Source organism: Camarhynchus parvulus, chromosome 1A, assembly GCF_901933205.1.
Source record: "Camarhynchus parvulus chromosome 1A, STF_HiC, whole genome shotgun sequence".
NCBI lineage: Eukaryota > Metazoa > Chordata > Aves > Passeriformes > Thraupidae > Camarhynchus > Camarhynchus parvulus.
Window position 1 is genome coordinate 19,784,873 of NC_044586.1, and position 11,689 is coordinate 19,796,561.

Genomic DNA, 11,689 nt, shown 5'->3' on the forward strand with positions numbered 1-11,689 from the left:
AAGCCACTGGCTTGGATTTGGGGTTGTTTGTTTGTTTGTTTTTGGTTGTGGTTTTGGTGTTTTGTTTTAGTTTTGTTTGTTTGGGTTTTTTTGCTGAACGAGAGTTACCTAAAGCCAAAGACTTTAAGTTAGTTGGTTTGGCAAAGTGTCTTTCATGTGAGGCTCTGCAAGTGCTTTACAGAAATGAGGGGCCTGATGTTGCTTTCATCCTCTGGCACAGAGGTGTTGAGATTTATAAGAATTAAAAGAACTGCCTAGGATTTAGCCTAAAATTTAATAAACTTGTTTGTAGGATGTTAGCCTTGAAATACCCCTCAGATAATATCTGAAATCCCATAGATGAGAACATTACATAATATTACTATGTCAGCCTATAAGCAAACAAACCTGCAGCACTTCCATATGTTTATAGCAAAATTATTATGTTATTTTTTAACTTTTTATTTATTTTGAGGTAAGGCCTGTTATCTTCAGTGGGTGAAAACAGAGGCTGGCCACTCTGACCAAATGATCACATTTCAGTACAATTGCACCTGATCTGCTATTTGTAACTGGCCTTCAAGTGCAAAAAACAGCAAAGCTAAGTCTTCAGCTGTGGTTCAATGCTCCATGACTTCAATTAGAGCACTCCTGAGAATATTATTCATGTGGTGCCCAAAGCAGAAGGAAAATCGGGAAACCTGCAGAAAGAAAGACTAATGGGAATTTCTCAGCTGCCTTCAGTGAGCCTTTGAGCTGGGGAAGCAAGCTCAGTGTGGGTAGGAAGAGGGCATTCCATTTATTTTTGTTGCCATTAAGCTCTCATTCCTTCAGCTCTGTCCAAGGCTTCTTGCATGGAACAGCCATGAATGGCCTAGAGTGTGTTTATCTTGGATGCCTGCACAGGACTTTAAATGTGGTATCTCACCACTTCAAAGTCAAGAGTCTCATTAGATGATGGGTTTTGTGCTTTGCTTGGACTGCTTGTCACTAAAACACCCAGGAGACATGGCAGCAAGTTACAAGAGAGGTTGTGTTGGCTGGATAGGTTAAATTCTACAAACACCTTGTGCTTTGCATGTTTAGTTGACTAAATCTGTCCACTTGATTGTAGCAGAACAGCAACTTTGTAGTTTCTTTTTCCTTTGCAGAGGCATTTTTCACCTTTCTTTGAGCTGACAGTTTTGTTCTTTCATCCTGTAGAGGCTGTGTGAATGGGAATGCTTAGCTTAGGCACGGGTTTCTGTCCATGCTGGATGGCACACTAATGAAGAGGCCTTGGTAAGGGAAGAGTATTAAGTAAAAGAATTTGAATGTATAACCTTAGATCTTTCCCTCTGATTCCAGAGGTATAGTGTCCACTGTTGGCTAATTCATTTGCTCCCCAACTCAGAGTTTCCAGGAAATCAAAGGGGAGAGCAGGAAGAGGAGAAACAGCCCCATCTCCCACCACTTGCTTGGCATTCCCAACCATTCCACTTGGCTCCAGTCTCTTCAGTGCTCCCACAGAGGGTTTGCTTGGTCCCATGCTCAAATATGGCCATGGAGTTGAAGCAATTGGTGGCACTTTCTTGTCCTTACAAATATCTTCACTGCTGCTGGTTAACTTTGGTCTTTCCACTCCCCCTCATCTCTGCTGCTATGTTTCCATTAAAACTTCCATTATTTGGCTTTGCCTAGCACAGTGAGAGGCAATCTTCTTTCTTACTGCCTTTCTAAAGCAAACAAAGACAAGGAAGAAGCCTCGCTGAAATATAATAATAAGTCACAAAATAAAAGGGAGATGCTCAGAAAAAAAAAAGAGACTGCCACTTTAGGAAAATCCAGTGTGTTAGGAGGTCATTTTAATTAATTAAGGTCACCACCTTATTCTAGCAGGGACAGATTAACATGTTTCAAAACATCTGGACTTGTTAAAGCTGCAGGTTCAAGAGAGTCCAGCCTTACCCTTTCCCCTTCCCAGCAGTGGATAAATTGAATATCCTGTAGCTTACTGCGTGAGAGGCTTTCAGATGAGCCTTTCCAAAGTCAGGTTCTCTCTGTTCTGCATAGCTTTTGAAGAGCTCAGAGCACATCTGCAGGCTGGGACTTGCCCCTCAGCACAGTCAAAAGCCTCCTGTGCCCCAGTGCTGGTTGTGGGGCAGAAAGTAGGAAGGAGCACAGGAAGCCCCTGGAGCCTCATCAGAGTGAAAGCTGCTTCCCAAGCATCCAAGCAGTCTCTCGGTCAAATGCCCTGCTTAACTCGGTCAGTTCAATACCTTGGCAACTGATTTTTGCCATGCAGTTATTAAGCCAATGACTAATTGTGCCATTTGGGGATGCAGTAAAATGTGCAGTCTTACTTCAGTTATGAGTTACATTTTTCCATTGAAGAATACATGGACTATAGGAATGTATCTCAGAGCTTTTTGACTTCATGTTCCTGGCTAAGTTCCAGTTAGTACTAGAAAAACTTGACCTGTTTAAGTCCCATCAGTGCATTTTGGCCAGTAGGTTGCTTCCTGTCCCTATTTCTCTGGAGCCTTGCAGCTGTTGTGCAGCCATATGGGCTGTGCCAGTGGGAAGCAGAGGTGCTGAGCATTATGCAGACACCAAATAAGTAAATCCCACTCTCTGCAATGCAGGACATTCCTCCTACTGATCTCTTTGGTATTATGGGTAAGGCTGAATAATGGATCTCTGCTGTTTACAGCCCCAAGTTAGGATCAGTGCTCTTCTTCCCCACTCTCTCTTGGCTCTGTCATCTACCACAGAGAGGAGGGAAAAGAAAAGCCCACAGGAAATACCACATTCTCTCAACCTGCCCTCCCCACCACCAGTAACAGGTGGGCTGCTAGAGTGTCCTTCAGTCCCACTCCTCTGAAAGCTTCTTGTAAAGCTATTTGTACATGGGTTATCCTTAGAGCATGTTTTGCATTAGGTCAAAGTCTGGAAAGCGTCTTAAGTCATTCATGGCAGAAGTGAGATTGTAAAACATTCAATTCCAGTCATCCATGCTGAGAATTTCCTGTTTCTCTGTTGTTTTTGGTGTTGAGTTGGTTGGCTGGTTTTGGGAGGGATTTGGGGTTTTGGGGGTTTTTTTGCTTGTTTTGTTTTTTTGGTTGGTTTGGTTATTTTTTCATTGGAAAGATGAAGGATGTGCAATGCTTTGGATTTTGTGTCTATAGTTATCATTGTGTGTATGGTCAAGAAAGTGAGATGGACAGTAAATAGATCTACGGGATATGTTATGAGGCATGAAATCATGTTTGTAATGAGATTTCTTGTTAATGGCAGTCAGCCTTCCTTCACGCTAAGCATTAATGCAATATCCATTAGTGCAGCTAAACGTCCCTCTGCTCCACTTTCCCGAATGGGTTTCACTTTGTACCTTGTTTAGCATTTACAAATATTTGATACAGGGTTCAAGGAGTAATTTGCATGTTAAAAATGTATGAACGTTCTATGAAAAAATACAGGTTAAGTTTCTACTATAACATCATTCACAAACCAAAACATGAAAGCATGATGAAATTTGCTCCACTAAAATGGCTGGAAGCCTTTTCATTGATTTCTCTAGTCTGTGGATTAAGTCTGTTTTCCATCTCTCTTTCATACTGTGTCACCTTTGAAGTCTTTGCAGGCCAAATGCATATCTGTAATTAGAAAGCACAGTCTTGATCTTTAAATGGAGGATGATCCACTCCTGAAAGCAACACCTAAATTAGGAAATCCTGGTGTGAGCATCCTGTAAATAGAGAAGAGCATTGTCTGTGGGACAGCTCTTTGCTTCCTTTCTGCCTCTTCGCATCCACTTCCACCAGTCCCTGAGATGTCTTGGAACAGGAAGCTAGGAAAGAAAAGTGAAAACAAGAGGAAAGGATGTGCCAGAAATAAGATGTGCAGAACCATTGGGCTGATCTTGATTTTTTGCTGGTTTTAGGCAGACTCCTAATTTGTGTAATACAAACCCAGGAATGGTTATGACTGTTTTGCATTTGTTATGGTTGTTACAAATTTGGGTTTGGGGTTTTTTTCTAGCAAAGTGGTTTTGTTTGCTGTCATCTTTTGTTGGGGTTTTATGTGAAGGTTTCATTTCACTTTTTATTGAGAAGGAAATGAAAGCTCACTTAACTCAACAGCCATCATCAACAAACACAGAGATCCTGTCCTCCATCCCACAGATGTGGCTTAAATACTGGTTTGTGGCTTCACAGGCATGTTTGAGGTCATCTGTAATTAACAACACAGGTGAAACTTTCTTCCCCTTTGCTTACTCATTTACAGTGGATAAAAACAAAATAACAGAGTCAGAGTATGGACAATAGGATGGCAGATGTTTTTCAACTGAGAAAGATTATAGCTAAGAAATACAAATGTTTCTGGAACCAAATATTTTTTCTCAAAAGGACAGAGAGACATCTGTAGCTCATTCAAAGATGTCATTCTCTTGAGTGTGTTAGATGCTTTTGAAAATTGCCTGGTTTGTGCTGTTAATGATCCAGCACCAGCCCTTCCACTGGAGAGACTAACTGAGGGCACTCAGAACCAAGGCAGAAGGGAATGTATGAAAAACAGAGAAGCTCAGCCATAATTTGAGGTGGCAGCTTTGTTTGCTTTTGTCCACTGTGTCCACAACTTGAACATTATTTTAAAGGGTATGTTTGTATTTAATTTCTTTTGAATCCTTTTTTTAATTGCTGAAGTACTCTCACAGCATCTTCTCCAAGTGCACCTTAGGTCATCTTAAACACCATTTAATGTCTGTCTGATGCTGATCCTTTTATAATCTCCAATGAGATTACGACTCATTTGTCATTGCTAGATGACAAATGCATTGTAACAGCCTCAACAAAAATCTTATTTTGTTAAGGCTGTGTAAAGGCACTGCAGCATGTGAAACCAGCAAGTTGATTTTTATTATTGCATTACTCTGAAAAAGAAAAAAGACTAATGAGATCTTTGTTTCTAGTGTGAAAGGCTCCCCTTAGCTTGAGAGGACACGTGCAAAGCCTCTGCTGTGAATGCCTTGATATAATCAGCTTACAAAATGGAAGAAAATGGTATTACAGAAAGATTTTTGAGGAACATAACTCCAGTGGAGCAGAACATGCACTTGCTAAAGACTGCTCTCTTCCTGTGTCTCTCTCCTGAAGTCAGTGGGAATTTTTAATGGGAGTTACTGCAAGGCTGTATGGTTTTTTAATGCAGTAGCAGATGTAATTTCCCATCCAGTCATCTGCACAGTTGTGGTTGGTACACCATGAAGGCTGAAGGCCAAATCCTGCTGTCATTGCACACAGCCCCTCTTCTTCATCAGACATCATAAACGTGTACTTATGTTACTTGAGGTTTTTGCTGAAGAGAAATGGGAGAGGGCGGGCCTTCCTTCTCCTCCTTGATCACAGGCTTTGCATTCCCAATGACTTTTGTTATTAGAAGTATCATATATTTACATGCTGCAGAATGAGGTCTGCGTGGGATGGGAAAGATTTTTATGAATTTAGACCTGCCTAAGAAAACAACCATTCTAATTTTAGACAAGTTGCATTCCATATCCATCTGTTTAGTGCATCAGGCTGATGTTTACTGTATAGTAAATTGCATTTGGGCTTTTTTTTTTTTTTTTTGGGGGCATCGCCTGTCATCAGCCAGTGTAAAATAGCACCAAGGACTTCCAGACATACACATTGGGCCAAACTGTGCCAGCTTCACACACCACAGTCCCATGAAAAGCAAGGGAAGCTGGAATGGGCACACTAAATACAATCCCCCTAACATCGAATTACATGTCCTGCCTCATTTCATAGAGATGGATGACATCCTGGGGAAAAAAAACAAACACATGCTGCCACTTCATCTGAGTTTAAAATGTATTAAAATCAAGGAAATTATATTAGACATGGCTGTAGTCTATCAAATCCAGCCCTGTGCATAGGCAGAACTCCAAGGGAAAGTAACAGGAGTTCCAATGATGGAGTTTGCAGAAGAAAGCCTACATAATGAATTTGACAAAATGTCAACTTTGTGTAAACTCTCCTGGTGGGTCTGTATAAAGAGTTTTTTAAGAAATCTTCCTTGGAACACACCAGAGAATAATAAACTTGCACCTTGATAGAATAGCTTTATTTGTATATACTCTATGTAAATTTTAAAGCAGAGGATACATGCCATTCCTTGTACATATCTGACTAGAATGGTGGCAGTGCTGTGCACTGCTGTTTAGGGGATCTGGCTTCTCAGTCCTGGATTTCCAGCTGTAAAGGTTGCAGGAGACTGCTTGGGACCAGCTAAAACATTGGACAGATAGATGCTCACCACTCACTGCTTAGAAATGCAGGAGCAGGATTTGGAACAGATGTTGGCTATGGAGAAGATTGCTTGCCTCTACTCCTGGCTAAGGGACAAGTGCCTCCTTTGCTGTCATCTCCAACAGAAGTGATTTATTGTCAGAGTGTGAGAACCTTCAGAGCCCTGTTTGGTCTTTCAAAGGGGTCTGAGATTCAGGTGTCACACGGGAAGGTCCCTGAAGAAGCAGTGTGTACCTACATCTACCAACCTGTCTGTGTGTTATCTAATATCCCACTGTTTCTGTATTGAATGGTCTCAGTAACCTGTAAACAAGTGATTGCTCCTGTTGTGCTACTGCTTTGAAATTCTTTGCATGCACTCTGGCATATAATTCTTTAAGAAAAGAAATTATACATATTATATATACATATATATATATATATATAGTAGCTTGCAAAATATTCATGTTGAAGAGCCATGTTTTGTGCAAATTGTACATTTATGTTGTGAGCAATACGGCAATACAAACTTTTATTAGTTGTTGATAGTAGATTTATCACATTATTTTAGAGTGTATGTACGTATCCCAAGCTTTCAACCTCAGGCATTAGATCAGCTACTGAAAGAGACTTTTTCTGTGCAGTGGAAATAGCACAGGCTTTCAGTAAATAGGCGGGTATGCAAGTCCCATTCTGTTTAATGCAAGTTGCGAGGCTGATTCTTCATGCAGGTTGTCAGACAAATACTCTCTTATCAGTGCTGGAATTTGTGTTTGGTATGAGGACCCTGTTGTGCTCATCTAGAACAGAACTCAAACCCCAACGTTGCAAAACAAAATGCTTGACTCCTACTGCCCTCTGTCTCCACAGGTGCTCCAATATAAACACAAGGAGGACTTAGGGAACTCCCAGTTGCCTGCTGGATAGCCAATGTTATATTTTCAAATGTTCATGCTACATAGTTTTCAATGTAGGGGCTAGATAAAAGTGTAATACCAGTACGACTTTAGAAAAGCTACAGTGTTTGGAGCTTGACCGTGAAACTTTTACCTGATTCCTGAATATCATTGGTGGCTTTGTTTGCTCAATGTTTACCTCTGAGAAATGTATGCTATTGATTTAAATGTTTAATATATTGACTGCCTTTTTTTGTATATTTGTTATCATAAATATATGATTGGTTTGGTTTAAATGCTAACAATTGTGGTCTATTTTCAGACTTGAAATACTTACAGTTCTGTATTGGGAAGGCAAAGTTATTAATGAATAAAGCAATTTAGTATTTTATTCCTGTTTTATACAGCTGCCCCCATAGGTTATTATCAGATAGCAATGAATATTGCTGAACAGCAGGTGGAACTCCTTTGAGTGTGTTTATGAGCCATCTCTGTTCAATAAAAATTCCATTGTTTTCTAGCCTAGGAAATGGCTGCTGTGAGTGTTTTTGTTTCTTGTCCCCTTAAGGTGTTTCTTGATGTATTTCAGACAGCAGCAGGACTGGGCTTCTACCAAGAACCATCTCCCAGAAACCACGTGTTCAGGATTTTACACCTGGAAGTCCTGGTGCTGTTTTCCCACAGACGCTGCTATCAGCATGCTTGCTGTGCACATAAAGAAGTGATATGGAGTTGGTTCCCAAAAACCTTTCTCCGAGTGCTGGTCTGCCATAAAATGGGCACATAAGACCTGGGAATGGAGCTCCATGATACTTAAATTTAAGCATCTGCAAGTGCATTAGAGCCAGAGTTTGGATGCAGGATGATCTGAAAGGCTTGTTTGGAAGCTTGCTCCATTATACAGCATTACTGCAAGTGCATACAAATAAGTTGGAAATGGGTATCTCAAAGGGAAGTCAGGTATAAACAGAGGGACTTGATTAACCTTGGCATGAGTGTGAAAATCAGGTTTTAAAAATATTTTTGGTTTTACTCTTTTACTCCTTAAATTAATTTCCAGTGTATTCTGTCTTGTATGTTTTAGTGGATTTGAAATCAAGTTCTTTCTTTGTATTTAGAATCTTTCTCCAGATTATGAAGGAACAGGTCAGTTCAGGAGACAAAAGAGGGTGACATCCTTTCATGTCTTTTACATAAGTTGTAGGAGTAAGTTGTGGTAGCGAGACACCACTCACACCACACTGGGTGACTGCCCAGACCGGTGGTGGCTCTCTCAGGTGCCTTTAGGTTTTGCAAACTCAGCTGTCCAGGAGTGGACTTTGAAAAGCAGCTCACAGGGAACCCTGCAGTTATCCAAATTCTACAGGAGATGTAGGCCTGCCTTGCCTGTCTCCCCAGTATCTGGAAGAAAACAAAGCAAGCCTTCACTTGTAGCAAACTGGAATGATTTCTCTCGCTTTCCCAACTGTGGGTACTGAAACAATATAAAACCATTTTTCATGGGCATTTGAGTTAATGCTTCACTGATAAAAATAAGGAAGTTCAGCCAGAAATGTTCACACCATTCTTCTGGGTTCTTTGTAAACTTACCCATGTTTTTTCTACATTCCATTCCCAGTTGTGTTCTTGAGGTCTTCTGTAGAGACTGAAGGCTGTGGCACACGTTCACTGGGCTAATTAGTCTTGCCCACTGCCTCTTCCACAGGGCAGAAATGGACAGTGATGTCTAAACCCACCCTGCTACAAAGTTGAACTCACCTAGAGGAGCTCAGGTTTTGTCCTGAGGCTAAAGCACTGCCAGAAGTGCTTGATGTTGATCAGTTGAGGGAATCAGCTGCAGAAGCATGTGTATAATGTAAAAGTCATTGTGTGTCTCAGTTTGATTACATAGAAGTAGCATTGAAACCACTCAGAATTTTTTTCCCAAATCTGCATAATGGTTTATATAGATATATTTCTAGGTGTGTGGTAGTATCAGCTAAATTTTTCTATGTTGACAGAGCCTTACACTTTAAAGAACATTTCCACAGTGGCTTTTATTTTGTCCAATAAGTCTTTCATGGGAAATATTCCAGGATAAGTGTGTGGGCTGGCTGTCTCTAAGCTTTGCTATGAAGATGTAAAACTGCAAAGCAGAGGGTGTCTGAGAACCTGTGCACATATCCTTGCAGGCTGGAAGGCCACCATTCCCAGCACAACCCTGCAGCCTGGCTACCTTCCTAGCAGCTTATTAGCCCCTCGGGTCTACAAGCCAATGGCTTGTGTAAGAAGTTGTTGTGTCCTCCAGTAATAACGAGTACTCGAAGCATACAGCACTGGACAACGCACTAAGACATGGAGGAAATAAAGATGTGACACCTCTGAGACAAACACTGGCCCTGATGTCCCCCATTGCCCCCATGGTGGTGGAGAGGTGCAAGCCCTCAGGTGTTTTGAGGTGTCCAGCTAACAACAGTTGTTGCAGGAATGATGGGATTTTCATTCCCAAACTCTCTAGCACACATTTTGGGGAAGCAGCTGCTCCACAAGCTCGCATTCCTGATAATGCAGTTCCTGTGTCCCAGTGAGGTTTTAATGTCTTTCACATGTATCTGGTTCACATTGAGATCACACTTATTAGATGTAGCAAAAAGATAAGTGATAGACCTCATTTATTCCATAAAGTTAAACAGAGACTACCAAGAGCAATAAGTAAGATCTGGGAGAATAAGCCTTAGCACAAGGATGTTTTATTTTTCAAACTGAGGAGGTCTGTGGTCTCCCAGAGAACCCCTTAAGGAGATCCTGCATAAAAGAAAACCAAAGCAGCCTTTGTTTAACCACCTGAAAATTTAACTTTCTGCTTAGCTATCAGTTCAAGAGTTCTTCCCCCCAGGCTATGCAGCAGTGTGCAAACAGGGCATGTCATCTCCCTTGTTGAGATGCTGCCCTACTGAGAGCTGATACTTCTTTGCTTTCCTGCCACTATGTGTGCTCTGTGTTTCACAAAAACACACAGGGAATGCAAACAGAAAATCAAAAGGTAACTTTGAGGACTTAGATGGCTGCCATTAGTGTTTCAAAGTCACTTTTAATACTTCTTTCTTCCTTTTCTTTCTTTCTTTCTTCCTTCCTTCCTTTATTCCTTTTATTCCTTTCTTTTCTTTCTTTTTTTCTCTTGATTATGTCCCTGTTTCTAGCTGTTTAGCATCCCTGGGACTGCAACACTGGTATTTTGCAGATCATTTGATAAAATAGACAAAAAATAATTTGAGATGCCAGTGTATTGATCACTTCCCCCTTTTTTCATCTGAAGAGGTCAGCTTAACCACAGCTGTAAACCTACAGAATAACTTCTGAAACACATAAAATCCCCTTTGTTTTCTTGCCTGCAGCCTGTGTGATTTGCACAATGAATCTTTTCCTGGCCTTGTAGTACCTTCCAGCTGTCATACTAATGAGATGTCTACAGTGTCTCTGAGACTTTCATGACTCAAGGTATATCAAGGTCTCTACAGACCCTTGGGCACTGGAGCTCTTTAAGTTTTCCAGTAGTTACTGGAGAGCTCCTGCTGGAACCAGCTACTTCAACATTACTTCATCACCCAGCTCTCCTCTCTTCCATCTGACTTCAAGTGAAGAACAATACTCTGGGTGCTCTCTGGGCACCTTGACATGTCCCCTAGAAAAGAAGCTGAACCTTCCCTTTCAAGGAGTCATTGATTTTTTCCCACTGGTTCCCTTTCTTTACCTGGTATATCCACTGCAGAACAGAAATTTGCTTTTATCAAGCACTGAAAAGCAGCAGGGATAGGTCAAATACAGATCGAGAAACAGGGACAATGTTTCAGTGCTTTTCACTTCAGACAGGCAGAAGTTTCTGACACTAGAATCAGTGACTAAACTGAAAATTAAAATTGCTATTGTCAAGTCTTGCCTTCCTTTATGGACATTCATAGGAATAAAAAGAATCACAGCTCTCTTCGTCAGAGGTTAAGAAATGGGTTTAAGAGATTCAGGCACTGCTGTGTCTGACCCTCTGACTGGGGCCAGGGGAGTGGAGCTGAATCCTTTCAGGAGATCATCTTTAGGAAAGGTCTAAGGCCTGTCCAGAACAGGCTGTGTCGTGAAAGTGTCTGATGACAATTCTTTTATTTCCACAGGATCTGAGCTTTGTCCTCACACCCTTCCTGGGACAGCCATTTGAGTCCCTGTCTGCTGTTGCACATACCTTTCTTCGCAGCCATTTTTTCCACCTAGCAAAGATTCAGAGACTTCTGTCAGCTGTACAGCCTCATTCCCAGTTAGGATAGCTCTTTGGGCTCATCCCATAATTCCTCCAATGATGGCAGAATTCCATCCAAATGAAGAAATTAATATCTGCTTTATTCACTAATCTTCCCATCTCTGTGGCTGAGCCATCTTTGGACACTGGATACCAAGAAGACCATTTTTTATTGGTGTGTAATGTCCCATAAGTCATCCTGGGGGATTCCTTGCTGTGGCTGTTCTGGGCTGCAGTGGATTTTGGTTCCATATGCTGGGAGCTTCCTGCCTGGGGTACCA